Genomic DNA, 15468 nt, shown 5'->3' on the forward strand with positions numbered 1-15468 from the left:
ATGTTCCTGATCTAGCTGATAGAAAAGTCAGTTGGGTTTGTGACTTTGACTTCCTCTATTAACATTTCTAAAGCCAGTTCAATATATACATTTTTTTTGAGACAGAGTCTCGCTCTGTCACCCAAGTTGGAGTTCAGTGGCACGATCTCAGCTCACTGCAACCTCTGCCTCTGGGGTTCAAGCGATTCTCCTGCCTCCGCCTCCCGAGTAGCTGGGACTACAGGTGCGTGCCACCACGCCCAACTAATTTTTTTTTTTTTTTTGTAGTAGAGATGGGGCTTCACGGTGTTAGCCAGGATGGTCTCGATCTCCTGACCTAATTATCCACCCACCTTGGCCTCCCAAAGTGCTGGGATTACAGGCATGAGCCACCGCGTCCAGCCTTCGCTGTGTATTTTTTTTAAAGGAGGTCATGAAGGAGCCAATATTTAGATTAGTTTTATATTGTGCTTGATTTCAGAAAATGTTTTGAGTCCTGCAATGTAAGTCAATTAAAAAAAAAAGAGACACCCAGCAAACCTTGGGCTTTTTGGAAACCAGGATCATATCTCCTGAACACTTGAGAAAAGTTTTTCCTCTCACTCAGGAAGAAACATGCCAAGTTCAATTGTTCTTAGTCAGGTAATTTCAGCTGAAAGAATGTGATTTCTCGAAAGGAAATGTGGTCAAGACAAATAATCTGTACTCATACAGAAAGCGCCAGGGGATCCATTGCAGATGTTGCTTTTCAGGAGCTGAGTGAAGTGAGTTTAGAAAGTATGGATTTGAATTCCAGTCTTATACCCTCTAAGTGGCTGCATAAGCACAAATTAGGAAAGTATCATTATCCATGAAAGATAGACTCCATTCCAAATGAATGTTTAACTATTAGATCCATCCAAAAGAAACTTCCCTCTCGTTCCCTTTGTCTTGATTTATGCTTTTGGCATTTCCAAACACATCAGTGTTAAAATCTCTCTTCCACACAATTCGCTTGTATAACGGTAGAATATGATATCTGCTCTTCCAGTCCCAAGAGTAATTTCTGGAACAAGCATTACAGTGGAGATATATGTGTGATACAAGGTAGAGGAATGCACTTTGATGATTTTGAACCTATGCAAATTATGTGCTTCATGTGAAACTTTACTTTCTGCTTTGGCATGAGAGATACTGAAATATGGTAGCGTTAGAAGTTAAACAATAAAAGTTTGGTCACTCCCTATTATCAGTAAAGGCTAACAGTAGCTTTTCATGGCTCACAGCATTGGTGGGAGAATAGAATAACCTCTTCGATAAAGTTTAAGGTTACACAAATTAAGTCTCAAGCCAGGTTTGTTCCCTGGATATTTACTATATGTGGCAGGCATTGCCCTGGGAGCTGTGGTGCGTGTGAACAAGATGGGGTCCCTGCCCTGGACGGGAGCAGGAGAAATATTCTGAAGTGATGTAGGAATGTGAAATGTGTCCTGGTAGATTTCAGTACATCATTAAAACTTCCTAATAACCCCGAGGAAAAGAAAGGCTAAACAACAGGCCCGACATGACAAGTGATAGTGTTAGAAAAGCGATAAGACTGAGTACATTAATAATGAGCATTAAATAAAACATCAGAGATAATAAAGACTACAATTCAGGTAAATCACATCGATCTGTGGAAACGAATTCTAGGCTGTGCATTACTGAGAAGATGGGACTTTATTTGGTTTCTGTAGGATACAAACAATGAAAAAGAGTATGTGCACGAGAGACGAGAAGTTGAGGTGGGTGGAGGTGGGGAGAGAGAGCGAGAGCGAGAGCGAGAGAGAGAGAGAGAGAGAGAGAGAGAGAGAGAGAGAGAGAGAATTGCAGGTGGGCAGTAAAGAACAAAAGATTTCAGAGCTAGGAAAGGCCTCACTGCATCCAGAGGATGTTCAGTGAGGGACAAAGCTGGAGCCCTGGGTTGATGTGAGACGAAAAACCTGGAGGTACATCTTGTGGCTGGAAGGTTAAGGTCCTTGGAGAAATGAGCCATTGGAAGGTTTTGCAGAGGGTAGTTTTCGGAGATTACTTCTCGGGAAAGAAGTGAATTTAGTTGATGAGGAAGTGTGGGTCTGAATTGCCTGATCTGATCTTGTCCTCTAAAAGTGGAAGAGTGGTTTAGGGTGATTAACTTGTGTGCATGATAGATTGGAATGGCAGCCGAGGGGGCACAGTTATCAGTCTATGGCATAAGTCCAGATGAGAAGAGAAAATGTCTGGGAGAGGTTGGTATGGTGGTGATAGCTAATTGTGTACCCCTCCATCCATCATCGCCTTCCTTCATAGGAACAGAAACTCATTTTCTGCTGGGCACATTTCCAGTCAGCTCTAAAGCATCATGTTTTTCAAACTCCTTGCAATTGGATGTGACACGTGGCTGAGTTCTGTCCAGTGAGATGTAAGAAATATGTATGAACTGCTAGAAAGGGATGCGCTGCCTCTTTTCATTGCCTTCCTCCTGGCTTGGAAGGGCTATGTGATAGCTGGAGATCTGCCCGCTCTCCTGGACCACAAAGTGCCCCAAAGATAGCAAATGTGTGAGGATGGCAGCTTAGAAAGGAAGGAAGGGCACAGCTCCTGATCACTTCACAGGACTGCCACAGCAGTTCTGGATGCCTAATCAGGATTATTTTTTATGAGAAAGAAAAATAAATGTTTATCTTGTTTGGGCCTCTTTTACTTGGCGTTTTTCTATGCTAAGAAACCAGATTTGACCCCAACTAAGAAAATTATAAGTGACAGAGGTGAAGTAATGGTAGATACAAAAATTATTCATTAGCATTAGCTGGAGAAGTGACAGGTTGTTCCAGCCACAGCTTCTATTTTGTCGATATGGCCTCCTTGACATTTCAAAGCATGGGAGAGAAGGCAGATTCCTAGTTGTGCTCGTGCAACTTAGAAAGCATGATTAAGCTGAGGATGCTCAGATACATCCTGGGAAGAAGTACTTGTGAGTGCTTATGCTCAGGGTAAGAGATGATTTTCCTGAGGTTTGTAGTATTTGGTCTCTTTTTCACATTACAGTATTATTCTCCTTCCCCTCCCCATTCAGATACTTCCTTAACTACTGTGACTCATATATTTTTGGCATCTTACCACACTATAAACTAAGACTACAGATTCTTTTTGAAAGAAAATAGAGATGGGGGTCTCGCTATGTTACCAAAGCTGGTCTCAGACTCCTGGCCTCAAGTGATCCTCAAGCATTTTTACTTTTTATACCCCCAAATCACAAGGAATCCTTTAACAAGACCAAGGTCAATGAGGGCTTCAAAACACTTCCTGATGGTTGTCTACTTAAACTAGAAGTAGGTGGCAAAAAGCGATTTATCCTAAATGTTTTAATCCAGATTTTATATAGGGAGATGTGGCTAGAGCAGAATGGCATCAGTAACAGCATGAAGAATTTGAACCACTGAACAAGAGACTTAACAAGAACTTAAGTAGGTGTGACTCAGATATGTTGGCCTCATTAATGGGAAAAGCAGCAGATTGTATAAAGATGCCATTTGGTCTAGACATGTTGGATTTCAGATGATGGCAATGTATTCATATGGAAATGTTTAGTATAATTATAGAACCAGACAATGTAAGCATTGCAGGAGACCAGGCCACCAGTGGTCATCTTCTCCATGCTTGTACACCTACATATTGCAAGAAACTCATTAATCAGCTCATCCTTTCATTTGGCTGGTTGATCCACAGGTCAGGCTTTTTGTGGTTGTATTTCTGTTTCTCTCTTGACCTGATTTCCCTGAACACAGCTAATGGGCCCAGGGTGGACACCTGACCAAGACTGGTCCCCTAAGACTCCTTCTCAGAAATTTGGAATTTAGACTGAGAGCCATCATGTCAGTATCTTTAAAGATATAGAGTGGCCATATCCTACCCTGGGAACTAGAAGCAAACGACAGAGAAACATTGGTTAGAAAAACCTCTGGAAAGTTTTGCTATTTCTGATTCTTGCACCTTCCTGAGGCTCAGCAGAATCCATCCTTTGTGGTTCCATGGAATATCCCTCTTTTCTCATAATAAAACCTTTATTGCTTAAGATGTCTCAAATTGGTTTCACTTAATTTGCCAAATGATCTTTACAAAAAACACATAGAATATGAACATTCTTTAGTATTACAATGGTCTGAGTACCTGGCAGGGGTCACAAAGAACCCTAGCTGAAACACATCAGACAGAACATGATGGCATTTTTTCCAAGTCACTAGGACAGGTCACGGGTGCACCCAGGACTCACTGGTCCTCTTTGCATACTGTGTCTAGCTGACTACCAAAGCCTTGGAAAGGTGCCAACATACCACTGAAAGTGTTTCTCAGTACTTCCCATCTACTTTGACATGATACACTACTAAATATGGGCAGGTTTTGATGTAATAACCTGATACTTTGGTTGTGAGAAATTACCGAATTGGAAAAGGGAGAGCCCACACCAAGAGCAGGGTAATCAGGCAACGATTGAACCACAGGGGATTTCTCAAGGAAAATGCAGTGCTCTTCATTGATTTGGCAGCAAATAAATTCCAAGTGTTTCCTGTTTCTCCTATGGGTGGCCATGTGTATTAGTCTGTTGTCATGCTGCTTATAAAGAACTAAACACAACTGGGTAATTTATAAAGAAAAGAGGTTTGATTGACTCACAGTTCTGCCAGGCTGGGGAGGCCTCAGGAAACTTATGATTGTGGTGGAAGGAGAAGCAAACATGTCCTTCTTCACATAGTGGCAGAAAGGAGAAGAATGAGTGCCGAGACCAGCTCTGTTGTAGAGACCCTAACCCAGTGGCACTAGAGAAATTAAGACAAAGACACATAAATAGAGTGCAGAGTGGGAATCAGGGCTGACAGCCTTCAGAGCTGAGAGCCACGAACAGAGTTTGACCCACGTATTTTTTGACAGCAAGCCAGTGATAAGCATTATTTCTATAGATTATAGATTAGCTAAAAGCATTCCTTACGGGAAACAAAGGGACAGGCTCTGGCTTGTTATCTGCAGCAGGAACATATTCTTAAGGCACAGATCACTCATTCTATGGTTTGTGATTTAGGAATGCCTTGAGCAGTTTTCACCCTGGGTTAGCCAGGTGTTCCTTGCCCTCATTCCGGTAAACCAACAACCTCCAGCGTGGGCGTTGTAGCCATCAAGAGCATGTCACAGTGCTTCTGAGATTTTGTGTATGGCCAGTTTCTCATGGCCTGTTTATGGCCAGATTTGGGGGGCCTGTTCCCAACAAATGAGAGCTGAGCCAAGGGGGAGACCACTTATAAAACCATCAGATTTTGTGAGAACTCACTCACCATCATAAGAATAGCAGCATGGGGGCAATTGCTTCCATGATTCAACCGCCTCATGCTGGGTCCCTCCTATGACCTATGGGGATTATGGGAATTATAATTCAAGATGAGATTTGGGAGAGGACACAGCCAACCCATATCACCATGTATATACAACTGTGTTCCCTTAGGCATTAAAGATGCTGCCTCTGGACATGGAAGGCTTTACTTTTACAGATCCAGGAATGAAACATCAACATAGAAACAGGGAAGCAAAGCAGCTTCAGTTTTTAGAATGACTTCAACTTTCTTCTCTGCTTTCTGTAAATCAATCAATGAAAGAATGTCTAAAAACTTTGAGACAGATAGGATTCAAAATGTTTTATGATTCATACTGTGCTTAAAATGTTAGCTGACTACCAAAAACTGCAGTACATATCAGGCTTTGAAGCACCCCTCTCTCCTTGCCCCATCCTTACTTCCTCATTTTCCTAGGGGTAAAAGACAGGGAAGGAGTAATATTCATACATTATGTTGGATATGTAATGTTCTGTAGCCAGAAGCCAGGCATTGAAATGTATAGGGTTGGTATAAAAGTAATCAAGGTTTTTGCCACTACTTTGCAAAAGCAGTTGCTTTTGCACCAACCTAATATTAAGATGAGAGCGAGAATTAAGATGTTTCCTTGGTCATTCATTGTAAAAAATTGATGATTATTCTGCTAGAAGTGCACGTTTAAAATTCTTTCATGTATTATAAATTGCTTGTCATGAAGGGTAAAGAACTACAAGAAGTGTAAACATGTGAGTATTTCACAGAGATGAATATTAATGCTGGACACAATCCTTGTTTACCTATTTAGACAAAAATGTGAGATTTCTTGACTTGCTATTACCTTAGCAAATCTCGTAAGTGATTAATGGTTATTTCCCTTTGCCTTTTAAAAACAGTGTTTGGCCTAATTTTGCTGCTGGATGGGGCCATCCACGGGTCACAATAATAAGAGAGCTTTATTTTGGGATGATTTATACTTCTTTGCATACTACTTTCTTTTTGCATGGTAGCACATTATTCTGCTTTAGAAAGATTTTGCAAATTCCCCATGTTTCAGAAAGAGTCAAAGCAAATGCCCAGTCTTTTCCACTCAGGGTGTTTAGTTAGGACCCAGAGAATGACAGGGGAGGGGAAAGCTGCCTTACAGACCACGGACCTATAGGACAGAGCAGCCTTTAGATATCAAAATGCTCATCAAACAACTGGTGCAAGTCTACGTTATAAAGTGGACTGGCAGATTTATTTCCAAATGTGTTTTTCTTCTCTTTTTGTTTTTGGTTCATTTGAGGCAAAGAATGTTCCATTGGGTACCTGATTAAACATAAAATTGCTGTTTTCTTAGATTGCCTATTATCAGAGGTAGGTATTAAGCTAGCTGTTAATTGTTTGAAATTGTTCAAGTTGTGAAAGTACTATAGATTTGTGAATATTCAGTTCTTAAGATTAGAATACATAAAGGAGCTCATTCCTGTGCAGAGGATAAGAACTGGCTAAGAGGAAGTGTTGGTCATTCAGGGACAGTTTTTTTTTTAATTAACTATATACATATATGTGTATATATAGGTATATGTATATGTATATATGTATATAGTTAACTACATATATTTTTAGATATTTAAAAATAACATTTTAAGTTAAAAATGTTACATATTATAGTGAAATTCTATACCTCAAATCACATGGGATATATTAATTTTGCTTCAACTTAGTTCCTCTTTACTTATTTGGGCAGTTTAGATCATAGTATATGTAACATATGATTCTTTGCCAAATAGTATAAAACAAATTTATGTAAATTTTTCCAAAGTACAAAAGTACTTCACAGAGTGAGATGATCAGTGAAGGAAGGATGTCTAAAAAAGTCTGGGAGATGCTATGTTTTGTGTTCTCTCTTCGGGATTTACAAAGTGAATTCTCAGATAAGTCTTTTAATAAAAAAGGTGTTTAGCAGAGATTTGCCAAGCAAAAACCTTCTCTGGAGTAGTGTCTATGAATATCTTCCAGAACCTTTGGAAAATGCTGCTGGTGGAAAGCGTGGTAATTTGATCAACTCTTGTGCTGAGGCCTCTTGTAGAAGTCAAATAGCACCCAGTGAAACTGTCTTGATGATGAGCCCACTCAGACATTGGTATTCTCTTGTCCCATTAGCTAGATTTCTGCCTTAAGTTGTTCTTTGTTTGTTGCTCTTGTTTTTGAGTTACTTTTAAAAGTCCCAAACTAGGTCACTACTGGCTGCTCCATAACAAAATCCCCAGCTGACATTCTAGACCTCTTATGAATATGACTCTTTCCTCTGAGCCCTTGTGCTCTTGGTACCAGCTCCCGAAGGCATGACTCTGGGCATAGTGATGGGCCGCCTGCCTGCTTGCATGTCTGTATATTACTTGCCAGTTAAACCACCCCAAAAGTCTGAGTTTCTTGTGTTTGTATAAAACCATAGATATTGGATGTCACTCATTTAACACATATTTATTGAGTGTCTACTCTGTGCCAGACATTCTTCTGGACTCTGAGTACAGCAGGGAGCATATCAGATAACTTCTCTGCTATAATAATAGGATGGTTGGGGAGCCAGGTAACAAACGCATCGGTAAACAGTGATGTATGCTGTGAATTGGATACAAGGATTGAAAATTCTAGAGTCACAGAACATATGGCAATTTAAGATGTTGTGGGTTAATAAAACTCACCCTGCATGAGAACCTGAGCTTCAGTCCAACTGTCTAGATCTGTTTCTCTGGTAATTTGATAAGTGTAAACATGCAACTATATTATTAAGCAAGCTTGCTTATGATAAAAATGATGCCAGATTAGTAAATTGCATTTGAACCAGGGGGCACTGCAAATAAACTCTAAGTTTATTTATTTACATGGAGATGCTATGCTTTGGGCTTCTCTGAGTCCATGAGTCTTGTAATCAGCAAGCTGGTTGTGGAAAGTCTATAAAAAATGCCTATAGATTTATTGCAAGAGTTATTAGTTCTTGCAGGGCAAGAGGCATTTAAGCCAGGACAGTTCCTGCAGTGTGTGACATGGATCTCTTCCTGCCCCACTGCGGATGATAGTATGTGAGTTGCTGCAAGGATGCCCACTGCTGTAGAGGGACATTTGAGACTATGGTGTTAGCAGGCTCAATTTTTTTGCTGTCCTTTTTAGTGAATTGGAGTCCTGCATGGTACACAGTTGTCTTATGAGATGACATGTTAAGTGTAACCTAAGAAGGTCTCCTGGTGGGCGCAGCAAAAGAGGTGATCATAATGAGCAGAACAGAAATGAGGGAGGGAGACAGGGTGAAGATGGTCTCAGGCAGGGGGAAGAGCAGGCACAGACGCCCTGGGGTAGGAGCAAGTTTGACATGACAAAAGAGAAGCAAGAAAGTGAGTGACACAAAGATTCGAGAGAACTTTCGCATCTGTGAATTAATGCATGTGCCTAAACTTTTGGAGAGTAGGTGTGATCATGGGAATAACACAGCCGAATGCAGTGTTCTCAAAGTGCTATTGGGATCACTTCATTCCTTTTGTAAAATATTCTTTAATGATGAAAAAACTGTATTCTGATGCTGTTTTGAAGAAACGAAACTGTGACTTATGTTCACGATACACAGAGGTGCTTTCATGTACCTTTGCGGCCAATATCACATTCCCTGAAGATACACATTTTCCCAATCTGGGAAACTTGGGGAGAGACAGCTACCTCTATTATCACCTCCCTCCTCCTGCAACCCCAACCCTTCATATGCTTTATGTAATTGACAATCTCAGAGTTAGATGAATATTATTGTCTTTAGTCTTCAAAAGCAAAAGTTAAATAACAGGATCGAGGGTATACACTAAGGTGGTGGAACTGATATGAACTCAGAGCTTTCGACATTTGTTTTTCTACTGCCCCCTGGCGGTGGCGATCTTTGATCAATGAGACACGTATCTGGTTCGCTCCTTTTCCTTTCTAGGTAGGGTAACCTTCCTGTGGAGTCTCTCTGCATTCCCCTCATTCCTGAAGAGTCAGTTCCTGTTCAGAATCTCATATTTGGACCTTTAATAGCCTTCTAACTTGCTCTGGTTGTTTCCAGACGTGGTCTCAGTCATTCTATTTCTGTGATCATTTCCCAGGCTGTGATCAGAATGGACCATCTATTTCAGATGCTCTATCAATTAGCTGTAGATGTGATTGCTTGACCTGGTTGAATGCCCTGCAAAAGAAGGTGTACTCCAAGTCCAAGGAGGAATAGCCTTGATTGTTTTCTCACTTCCCTGGTCTAAATTCAATCTCTTGCTATGTATTTCTGAAAGGATCCCTAAGAAATTAAGACTGCTGGAGTTTGATTGGGTTTGGCTGGAAGAGCTAAAATCGGGCTGCGAGAGTTCAGAGGTTGCTTGGTAGCAACAAGGGCAGCAGAAAGTTGTTGCAAAAGGAAACTATGGTGAATTGAGAGAAGAAGGAATGGCTGCTCTATTGCCATCTCAAAGCTGCAGCCAAGAGCCAGCAACTAAGGAAGATGCAGGGTCAGCCAGCTTTGAAAATGGAATAGGTAGCCAGACAGAAGCAAGGATGACAGAAGCAAGGGTGACAGAAGAATCAAAGATCGCAAATGGAAGCCTTTAAGATGGCACTGTCCAATAACAATAGAATGCAAGTCACAAATAGATGCCATGCATGTCCTTAAATTTTCTAGTAGCCACATTACAAAAAAGTAAAAAGAAACAGGTGAAATTAATTTTATCAATATATTTTATTCAACTCAACTCAACATCCAAAATACAATTTCAACATGTATCAACATAGAAAATTATTAATGAGCTAGTCTACGTCTTTTTCATACAACAGCTTCAAAACTCACAGTGTAGAATGGGTGCGTTGGCTCATGCTTGTAATCCCAGCACTTGGGAGGCCGAGGCAGGTGGATCACCTGAGGTCAGGAGTTTGAGACCAGCCTGACCAACATGGAGAAACCCCATCTCTACTAAAAATACAAAATAAGCTGGGCTAATGGTGGCGCCTGCCTGTAATCCCAGCTACTCAGGAGGCTGAGGCAGGAGAATCGCTCGAACCTGGGAGGCGGAGGTTGCCATGAGCCGAGATCGCGCCATTGCACTCCAGCCTAGGCAACAGGAGTGAAATTCCGTCTAAAAAAAAAAAAAAATCCACAGTGTATTTTATACTTACAGCATCTCTGATGTGGAGCTGGCCGCATTTCAGGTGCTTAATAGCCACATGTGGTTAGCACTACCATATTGGACAGGGGCCCAGAAATGGTACCGGGAAAGTAATCAGAGAGGGAGGCTGGAGGCTGGAGGCTGGAGGCACAGACAGTCCTGACTGGCAGTTGTACCTTTCTGACAAAGGGATAGCTTGAAGCTTCATTTTCTAGCTTGGACTTTGCCCTTTGTAATTTATTATAATATAACTCTTTAAAGAGTGTGGGTAGGAAATATAGAATATCTGAGCTGGAAGTTCTCTTGGAGACTTTAGACTCAGTAATAGGAATTGGAATTTGTTTTATACTCCTGAACCTACTGTGATTAATTGGTTGAAGCTGCCCAAACCACTGGGTTGAGAAGGATTCTGAGGTTATATCTTGCCTCAGTAGGAAAGAGCACAGTGATTGTCTTCCAGGGATCACACACATTTGCCATCATTCCTGGTATAGTACAAAGGTCTCTAGGTTCTGGAGACCTACTGGACTTTTTGTTAATTATTACCGAGCTCCGTTTCTTCATTTGCAAAATAGGAATAATTGTCAGTGCTTTTCAGGATTGCTGTGGACATCAAATGACAGAATATATGTTAAGGGTCTAACACATGGTTATAAATGCTAATTCCTTCTCATTTTCCATTTACTATTTGATCATATTATTTATTGGGAAATGTCATATCAGGGGCACCAATCATTAGAGGGACTAGTCAGTTGCTGAAACCCCCAATTATAATTGGTGTCACCATAAAGAAGATTATGACGAATGTGTGGGTGGTAACAATAACATTATAGATCTGATCATCTCCTAATAGATTTCCTGGTGGGCCTAATTTGGCTCGAATTAGGAGGCTTAAGGCAGTGCCTACTACCCCCACTCATGCGCCAAATAGCAGATACAGTATTCTGATATCTTTGTGATTAGTTGAAAACAATCAATGATTGATGAACATATGTGGAAAAAAGGTAAATGACTCAGTAAGCATTAGACTGTAAATCTAAAGACAGAGGTCAAGACCTCTTTTTACCAGCCCTGAGGTGATTTTTCATGTTGAATTGCAAAGGAGCAGCCTCAGTCCTGTGGGGCTTCTCCTGCCTTTCTCCCCTGGTGGCAGGAGAAGTAGATTGAAGCCAGTTGGTTAGGGTATTTAGCTGTTAACTAAGTTTTCGTGGGTTTGAATCCCACCAATCTAGCAAAGGGCTTAGCTTAACTAAAGTGGTTGATTTGCGTTCAATTGACGCAGAATAGAGTCTTGCGTCTTGCAGTCCTTAGGTTTAATTACAGAAATTAAGTAAAATTTACTTACTAAGGGCTTCGAAGGTCCTTGGTCTTTTTTAACCTAAATTTCTAAATAACTAATATTAATGGAGAGATTGGTAAGAAGAAAATAGAAGAAATGATAAGCGGAGGAAGGAGTGGTATGAGTTTTGTATTTTCAAATTGGCATTTTATTTTCGTATTTTTAGATGTGGGGAATATTGTCACTGAGATGGAATAAGTTAGGATGGTATAAAAGAGTACAAGTTGAGTAGCATTATAATAGCTATAATGGTCAGCGTAATAAGACTTTTTTTTATTTTGTAAATTCTTGAATGGTAATTCATTTAGGCAGGAATCCTGTTAATGGAGGTAAGCCACCTAGGGATAATAGAATTAATGGAATTACAGGTGTTAATCATGTTAATTTATTTCGAGCACAAGATAGTGATAGGGTTGTAGTGCATATACTCAGGTTAAGTACTAGAAATGCGGTAATTGTTAAAATAAGGTAAATAATCAGATGTAGAATGGTAATGTCGGAGTTATAAGTTAGTACTGCTATTATTCAGCCTAGGCGAGTAATTGAGGAGTAGGCTAGGATTTTACGGAGCTGTGTTTGATTAAGTCCTCCTCAACTGCCCACTATAATGGATATAATTGTGATAGGTAGGAGAGTATCCATATTTATTAATGGGAAAATTTGAAACATAATCGAGATGGGGGCTAGTTTTTGTCATGCGAGAAGAAGTATGCCAGATATTAGAGAGGTTCCTTGGGTTACCTCTGGGACTCAGAAGTGAAAGGGGGCTATTCCTAGTTTTATTACTAGAGCCATTATTATTATTAAGGATGAAAATTGATTAATAGCATTTATTATTGTTCATTGTCCAGAGGACAGGTTATTAGTAGGGATACCTATTATGAGAATTATAGATGTGGTTGCTTGTGTAAGAAAATATCTGGTGGCTGCTTCTGTAGAGCAGGTATTAATTTTTTAAATCAAGATTGGGGGAAGAGCTAGTATATTTACTTCTAGGCCTGTTCAGATAAGAAATTAGTGGAGCCTAGCATTGTGATAAGAGTTCCTATGAAAATAGTGAGGAAAATAATAAGTTCAGCTCATGGGTTAATTAGTACGGGAAGGATATAACCAACATTTTCGGGTATGGGCCTGATAGCTTATTGAGCGGACCTTACTCTAGAACTTGGTGTAATAGGTAGCATGAAGAGATTTGGATTCTCAGGGGTAGGTTCAATTTCCTATAGTTCTGGAAGTAAGAGGATTTTAACCTCTGTTGTTTACCAAAGTAATTGTTTTGTCAGACATATTTCGTATGTTTGGGGTGGAATTCTGGAAATTAGAATATGTATTGAAGTATATCATATGCAGAATGCTAGTGTGAGTGGTACGAAATTTTTTCATAGAAGTTATATGAGTTGGTTGTAATGGAATCAGGGGTATGCTATTCAAATTCATAAAAAGAGGGCAGTTAAAATGAGAGGTTTGGTAATGAAATTTATGGTATAGAGTTCTGGTGAATATATAGTGTGCAGTCATCCTAGGAAAATAGTAGTAGTTAGGGCATTTATCGTGATAATATTCACACATTCTGCTATTTTAAAGAAAAGGGCAAATGAACCTGCGGCATATTTGATGTTGAAACCTGAGACTAATTCTGACTCTCCTGTTAGGTCAAAAGGGGCTTGGTTAGTTTCTGCTACGGTGGAAATATATCATATCATGGTTAGGGGCCGTGATGGTAGGAGCAGTCATAGGAATTATTGCATTGTGATGAGTGCATATAAGTTGAATGAGCCACTTATTAGTAGGACTGATAGCAGGATGATGGCTAGGGTGACTTCATGTGAGATTGTCTGGGCCACGGCTAATAATGTGCTGATTAGGGCATAGTTTGAATTGGATGGTCATCCTGATCTCAGTATGGAGTAGACGGCTAGGCTTGATGTGGCTAGTATAAATAGGAGGCCTACATTAAAATTAATTAGGGGATCCGGTATAGAGAGGGGGGTCCACAAGAGGAGAGCCAAGGTAGGGACAATAATTTAAAGGATAATAACAGATATTGAGGATCGTCGGGGTTCTTTGGTGAAAAGTTGTATTGCATCAGCGAATGGTTGGAGTAGTTCATAGGGGCCTACAGTGTTAGTCCTTTGCGTAATTGTATATAGCCTAAGATTTTTCATTCAATGAGTGTAAGGAATGCTATAGCAATTAGGGTGGGAATAATAAGTAGGAGAAGGTTACTTATAGGCATATTGTTAAGAAAAGGAGTTGAACCTCTGATTGTAAAGTTTTAAGTTTTATGCAATTACCGGGCTCTGCCATCTTAACAGGGTTTCTGTTCTTGGGTAAGTTGTGCGACGATTTGTTAGACTGAGATAATATCATCTATGGGGCGAGGGCAGTTTATGAAGTGGGCCCTATTTCTCTTGTCCTTCTGTACTAGGAGAAATGTTAAATAGACAGAAACCGACCTGGATTACTCCGATCTGAACTCAGATCACGTAGGACTTTAATTGTTGAACAAATGAACCCTTAATAGAGGCTACACCATTAGGACGGCCTGATCCAACATCGAGGTTGTAAACCCTATTGTCTATATGGACGCTAGAATAGGGTTGTGTTGTTATCCCTCGGGTAACTTCTTCTGTTGATCAAATTATTGAATCAATGTGTGTCAGCTCGCTTAGACTAGTGCGGTCTTAGTCTAGGCTGTTTGGAGTTTGAATTATACTCCGAGGTCACCCCAACCAAAATTTTAATGCAAAGATCGTATGCTAAGGCCTGTAGGCTTTTGAATTTTTATTTGCATTAATGAGTTAAAGCTCCAAAGGGTGTTATCATCTTATTTGTTTATACCTGCCTCTTCAGGGATAGGTCAATTTCACTGATTACAAGTAAATGACAGCTGAACCCTCGTGTGGCCATTTGTAAAAGTCCCTATTTAGGGAACAAGTGATTATGCTACCTTTGCACAGTCAGGATACCGTGGCCATTGAACATATGTCTGTGGGCAGGCAGTACCTCTAATACTGGAAATGCTAGAGGTGATATTTTTGGTAAACAGGCCGAGTAAGATTTGCCGAGTTCCTTTTACTTTTTGTAATCTTTCCTTAGCGCATGCCTGTGTTGGATTAACAGAATGAATAATAGGCTGCTTGTTATATCGCTTATTAATATTAGGCTGTTAATTGTCAGTGGGTTATTCCAGTCTGACGTAAGCTTATGCAATGGAGTATATTTTCACATTACCTATGTGAACATTATTGCTTCTATTAAATAACAGATTAGTCCAAGGTGTTGTTAGGGGTTCAGTGAAGTGATTAGAATTTAAGATAATTAGATGTTGAACTTGAACACTTTCTTAATTGGTGGCTGTTTTTGGGTCAACTATGGGGGCAATATTTTTTACTCCCTACAGAAAAGTTATTCCCTAGGGTCTAAAGAGCTGTCCCTCTTTAGACTAACAGACTTACAGGGAGATTAAGTAATTCTGTGGGTAAGTTTAAAGTTGAACTAAGATTCCGTCTTGGACAACCAGCTGTCACTAGGCCCGGTAGGCTTGTCACCGCTGCTCATGAATCTTTCCACTATTTTGCCACATAGGTGAGTGGGTGTGCTCTTTCAGCTGCTTTTGAGTAGCTCGTTTGGTTGCCGG

Source organism: Rhinopithecus roxellana, chromosome 8 (genome assembly GCF_007565055.1).
Source record: "Rhinopithecus roxellana isolate Shanxi Qingling chromosome 8, ASM756505v1, whole genome shotgun sequence".
Classification (NCBI taxonomy): Eukaryota; Metazoa; Chordata; class Mammalia; order Primates; family Cercopithecidae; genus Rhinopithecus; species Rhinopithecus roxellana.